The sequence below is a fragment of the Cupressus sempervirens genome, chromosome 7 (genome assembly GCF_028749045.1).
Source record: "Cupressus sempervirens isolate cs-2001-9-10 chromosome 7, ASM2874904v1, whole genome shotgun sequence".
Classification (NCBI taxonomy): domain Eukaryota; kingdom Viridiplantae; phylum Streptophyta; class Pinopsida; order Cupressales; family Cupressaceae; genus Cupressus; species Cupressus sempervirens.
Window position 1 is genome coordinate 569,959,369 of NC_143124.1, and position 6,000 is coordinate 569,965,368.

The 6,000-nt window shown below is 29.6% G+C and overlaps 1 pseudogene; it reads right to left on the reverse strand.

Moving 5' to 3' along the window:
- Positions 1-2,146, reverse strand: part of LOC149548031 (uncharacterized) — an 87,299-nt pseudogene extending 85,153 nt beyond the window's left edge.
- Positions 2,147-6,000: the final 3,854 nt, after the last annotated feature.

Below are 6,000 nucleotides of genomic sequence, written 5' to 3' on the forward strand. Positions count from 1 at the left end.
AGCAAAGATGAGTCTCCTAGTGCTACATAAATAGCATATTGATTAATGATAGGATTTTTTCAATATTTAGCTTGCACAAGTAAATATATAACACATGCATTTGGAATTGTTGGAATATTTCAAGAAAACCCTAAAGAGACACATTTAGTAGAAGTGAAAAGGAAATTCATATATATGAAAGAAACATCATATTTTGGGTTATGGTATGATAGATGAAATAATTTATATTTTGTACATACACTAATTCTAATTGGTAAGGTAATTTTTATTGGTTCTCAAAAATTTTGGTTAGTTTCCTATGAGTCTTTCTCACTCAATGATGGGAATGTCAACACAATCTTGGTCAACATCAAAGACTAATAATTTATTATTCAATCTCTACACTTTAGGCTCTAAAAAACCTATGTGGTTTTACCTATATTTATATTCTTGAAATTAGTTAAGCTCACTAATATAAACTTTATGATTGATACTCTTGAGTTGCCAAGTGATCTCAATGAGAAATCAAATATTTGAATATTTTGAGTGTATATAAAATATTAAAGATGCATAATGTAATACTTGTGGATAAAAATTAATCAATCTAAAATTATATATATCAACTTACAAGAAATATGGAAAGACCATTCCTTGATCCAATTGGGAAAATAGAGTCAACTCCCACATAATATTATCATCAAACCTTTAGAGACAATGTGCACCCCATGAACTACTAGATGGAGAAAATATAAATGTAATCCCTAATCTAAATGAATTTAATACATCAAAATACTAGTATGGATCCAAAGGAATAGTGAAGAGTATGAGAAATTAGATAATAAGGAAAACATCATTGTATTAATTTCATTTATATGGAAATACATCAAAGTAGTTTAGTTTAATATACCATCAAGTAGTTTCATAGGAATAAAATTACATAATAATGTAAAGAAACATATTTTATTGCATCAAAAAGTTATCACATATGTCTCTTTAAAATATTTGATTCTTAAATAGAGGTCTTGGTACCTTTTCTCATAAAAATATAGCTAACTAACAACTATAAGTAGAATAAAGTTTATTTTTTGGTAAAACAAAACAAAAAATTAAAACATGAAAAACATTTCAAACTTCTTCAATATATTGATCTCTTGTGGTCATTATATCTTGTGGCACACTTTTAGGAACCTTTATGTAAATGTCTATCCATTTGGATATTTGGGCATGTGTAGCCCATGCAAATTTGGAGACTACTAGAGTGGAGGCTTGCATATCTATCCATTTTCTCCCTCAGCCAATCTTAACATATATTATAAATTTTGTAAACTTTTTCACCATTGCAATAAATTTGTTTAACAACAATTGAAATGAGTCTAGCTAGAAGTTTTGCTCATATTTAAACTTGGTTATCACTGTCTGGAGAAATACTGCAAGTTCATTCCTCCAGTCCTCCAAATTTTTTTTTTTTTAACTTCTCCATATTTAATGGAAGGAATACTTGAAGGATTGGTAGAGGTTAATATTTTAAGTTCATCTTCCAAATTTTGTTGTTCCTAGTTTATGTAACTCAATTTTTTCATCATGTCATCAATGCAATTAATAGTATTTTTTTAAAAATCTTTATAGGGGCATCTAGATCTCTTTTAGTGGCTTCAAATAGTTTATTTAACTCATATCTAGATGGGATCCATTTCCTTTCTATTTCTAAAATTGCAAAGAAATCCAAGATATTACGGACATTATTAAAGCCTTCAAATACTTCATCACACTTGGCCAAAACAAGATTCATTTTGTAAGACATAATTTCCTCCAAAGTTTTAAAAACACAATCTTTGTCATAATTTTTCTAATTAATTTAGTTATTCTAATATTCTTCAGTAACAATAGTTAGAGTCTTGGAAACTACAACAACATTAGTAGTTTTATTAAGTTTCAACTCATCTAACTCTTTTTCAAATCTTCTTGTTTTCACATACATTTTGTTCATTATAGAAATCATTTCAATCTCTCTCTTTAGAAATTATTTTATCATCTCTTGCATGTGTCTAATATGGTCTTTATTGAACATAGATCCATGTTTTAACCATGTTTTAACAAGCATATGGTCTATATTATCCATAATTTGTACCAGCACCATTCCTTCATCTCCTTTGCACATGTCAATCATTTTGGCCTTATTTCCTTTAAATGTGAACCAAGTAGCAAGGTTATCTATTTTTTGATCATATCCACTTCCTTCAACCTCATCAAGTGATTCAAATTCTAACACAAAGGTTCAATCTTTTAACTTTCTAACTTTATCTAGTAAAAACATTCAAGCTAAACCAATCATAATTAATATGCCACTCTTTTTAACTATTTCCCATAATGCCTCCCTAGTGCTTGAAATTTCATCTAAATGAAACTCATCAATCATTTTTTGCTGGGATTCATCCACACCTTCAAGTCTTTTGATATTTATTTCCATGAAATCTCCCATCTTATACCTTATCCAAAATTCCTTGAATTCTTGTATTTGTGTTAAGTTTTCTTATTGAATGAATCTAAGAGAGATGGATTCTCTCTCATCCTATATATCAATTAGATCATTAGTATCCATAGTTTGAGAATAATAGCCATGATTCTCCTCTAAAAACTTTGGATTCAATGTTTCTCAAGCTTTTCAAAATACTTGCAACTTTTTGTAACTCTCCATCATTTGAATCTTCATATGAGACCAAATTAGAACTAGTCCTTTATTCTTGTTAAGGTAGAGGAGAAGAGGGGTTAGGACTTGATCCTATTAATGCTTAATTTCCTTTTCTTTGCTTGAGGAGGAGGGTGTGTCTATTCAACATTTATTCCCTCTCTTGTTCAACATACTGCTAATACAACAAATAAAATTATTTTATACATTACTTAATTCTAATTGTTTCTAGGTCTTCATTGGGGTAAAATTGAGGCAAACCTTTACTTAACCTTTTCTCTTCTATCCTAGTTAAGGCATTCCACTTTTTTAACTTCTAATATGTGTTTGGTATATTGCCATAGTTTATGATAACATCATCTTCCAAAGTCATTTGATGATCATACTTGGCTTTTATGGATTTGATGTGTCCTTTAGGATCATAATCTCTACCTTTGTCACTAACTAGCCAATATATGCTAATGATATAATCTTGTAATTATTATATCATATTATTCCCAATTGCAAAACCATCAAGCTTTCTACAATGAGACATCAAATTTCCTTTCTCCTTGGTTGATTTATTTATTTCTAAACCCTTAATAATTTCCATATAAATTCTAGAAAATCTAATCATTCAAGAAAAGATAGAGGAAGCCTATGTGGTGGCTGCCTACATCCATAAAATATTATCAATATGTAATTTGGTTTAAAAATCTAGTCACCTAGGTTAAACTCATAACCCTTAATAGTTAGATATTATTTGGGTCTCAAGATGTTCTTAATTTGTTGTGGTAATATTGTGAGAGTACCTCCAAGCATTGTTATTATCCAAAGCACAAAGACATCTCTAAACACTGTGAAATCTCCATCCTTTTCATGTGTATCTTAGAGAAAGCACCATAATTGGATGGGATTTTTGTTACCCTCCTCATCAATTGTGGCCAATTTCATGGAATTCCTAAATTGACTAATATTCTAATAGAGAATTAGATAGAAAAGCAAAGAGTAATTCTTAAAAGACTTAAAGGTCTTTCATCTTACCAACTGATTATGAAGTATATTTTTAATTTTGATGGAAAAGTCAAATTCCAGATAAGTGTGAGGCTTTTATTTTTCATGCACATATACATGTGGTCTAGTGGAATTGTATACTTTTCATCTTCTCTTAACAATTGTAATTGGGAATAAAAAGTGTTCTTGAAGAAATTCAAAAGGATTTAACAAGGAGATGACCCATGTCATCAACATACATCAGCTTGTTATTATGACCTCTACACATAAAATGTACAATCTCTTTGTACTTCCCAAATTTCATTATTCTTTAATACTAATATAGAATGTTCTCTATCAATTTTCATAAGGGCTTGAGTACTAAGTCCAAAAACATTCTTTAATGCAGGATTTTGTGATAACCAATAATAATATACCATCCATGTTTCTCATAGTTCTAGTAATAGGATCATAATTATTGTCCAAAATATCTATGAGTTATTTATCTACAAATAATTAGGGACCAAAAATTATCATAGGTTCTATTTTATCCTTGTTTGTACAAAAATAACAAAATTATTATAATATATATTCCACCAATATAACCAAGAAGGCGGGGGGTGAATCAGTTATCCAACTATTATCAAAATTATTAACCTTATTAAACCTTAACCATATGAGAAATATAATTAGTAACCATAAAAATATACTCATACACAATAACACTAGATATATTAATGAGGGAAACCCTTGATCAGAGGGAAAACCTTGATGGGCATGGTGCCTACAAAATTATGTACAAATATAGATATTCCTTGTTAGAGGATGTATCCTATTAAGAGTTAATGAAATATATTTAGTACATATCAATCCCTATTAGGAGATTATTGTTGGAATTCTTTAGAATAACTAAGAGGAGGGTCAATCAATTATCTAAGGTCTAGATGTACAATTAAAACTTTTCACAATTTAGTGAACTAATATCCATAAAAAAAAAATCATCATGATGCATGCATCCATTAGATCATACAATCACTTAAACTTGTAGGTTACTATCAAATCAACTTTGTAGAAATGTAAACATGAAACATAACAGATTCAATAACACATTTGACACAATGGGTTAACATGGAAATCTAATTTGGGAGAAACCACCACTAACATGCTACTCATTCTCACTCTTTTGAAGTGATGCCCTGCAAAAGGAAAACTCTATTAAATTTTATAATGCACACTATTAAATGTGACCTGGTTAAAGAATTTCATTCACACTATTAGGAGTGAACCTTGTTAGAGAATTTTAGATCATTCACTTGGAATGCCACCCAGTTAAAAGATTTACAAATGACTATTAGATTAACCTTAATCCAAAGGATTTACCCTAGACTAGTACAATGATTAAAAAGTAATAGTAAGGCTTTGATATGATAACAACTTACAATACACTTATAGATTATAGATCTCTATTTTCAATCCTCCATTCTTCTTGGCTTTCACACACTTCAACTCTAATAGCTTGTTCACCCTTCAAGCACCCATACCCTTAAGCCTTGTTGCTCTGGTTTCTAATTTAGTCTCTTCTCTTAGGTCACTAAATGAAGCAATACCCTAGACTCCTTTTGTTCTTTAGGTTCTCATACATGACAACCTTTTCTTTTGACCAACCATCTCTATAAATAGAGAATTAAGACCAGCTCATCAAGCTTATCTTCCACATGGTGTACACAATCGAAGAAATCAAATTTTTTAGCTTAGATGAATCAAATTTTTGATCTTTCTCATAATTCTAACACTTGACATTAACTTACTTTTGATGCTTGATGCATACTATGTTTCTTGACATCCACTATTAAAATACTTAGCATCAACTAAAGTTTACTGGTGCTCAACATCAACTAAACTTTACTCAGCTTACACTCTATCACTTGGCTTACACTAAAATTGAATTTTCTTGGCTCCAATAGATATTTTCTCGACTTACACTAACTTTTCTTGGAACCTACTATGTAGATTGTTAATCTTGGCAAACATACTTCATTTAACTTGTTCTTGTGAACTTAATTAGTGTATCCATCCTTTGTAACTTTAACTAGATTATCAATGCACTATAATATCACTATCTTAACTAATCCTTGTACTTATTTTCAATATGATAACTCAACCTTTCCTCTAGATTCTATTGTTACCTCATTTGGTCAAATCATCTACATCAATCAAAAAAATGATATTACTCAAATCATATAAGCAATTGTCTTACCAACAAGTAGCAAGTTTGAAATTAGTGACAAAACAATGATTGAAACACATTTATCATACTTGTATCAATTTGATTTCAACAATTCCAACCCTATTAGGAGTTGTGC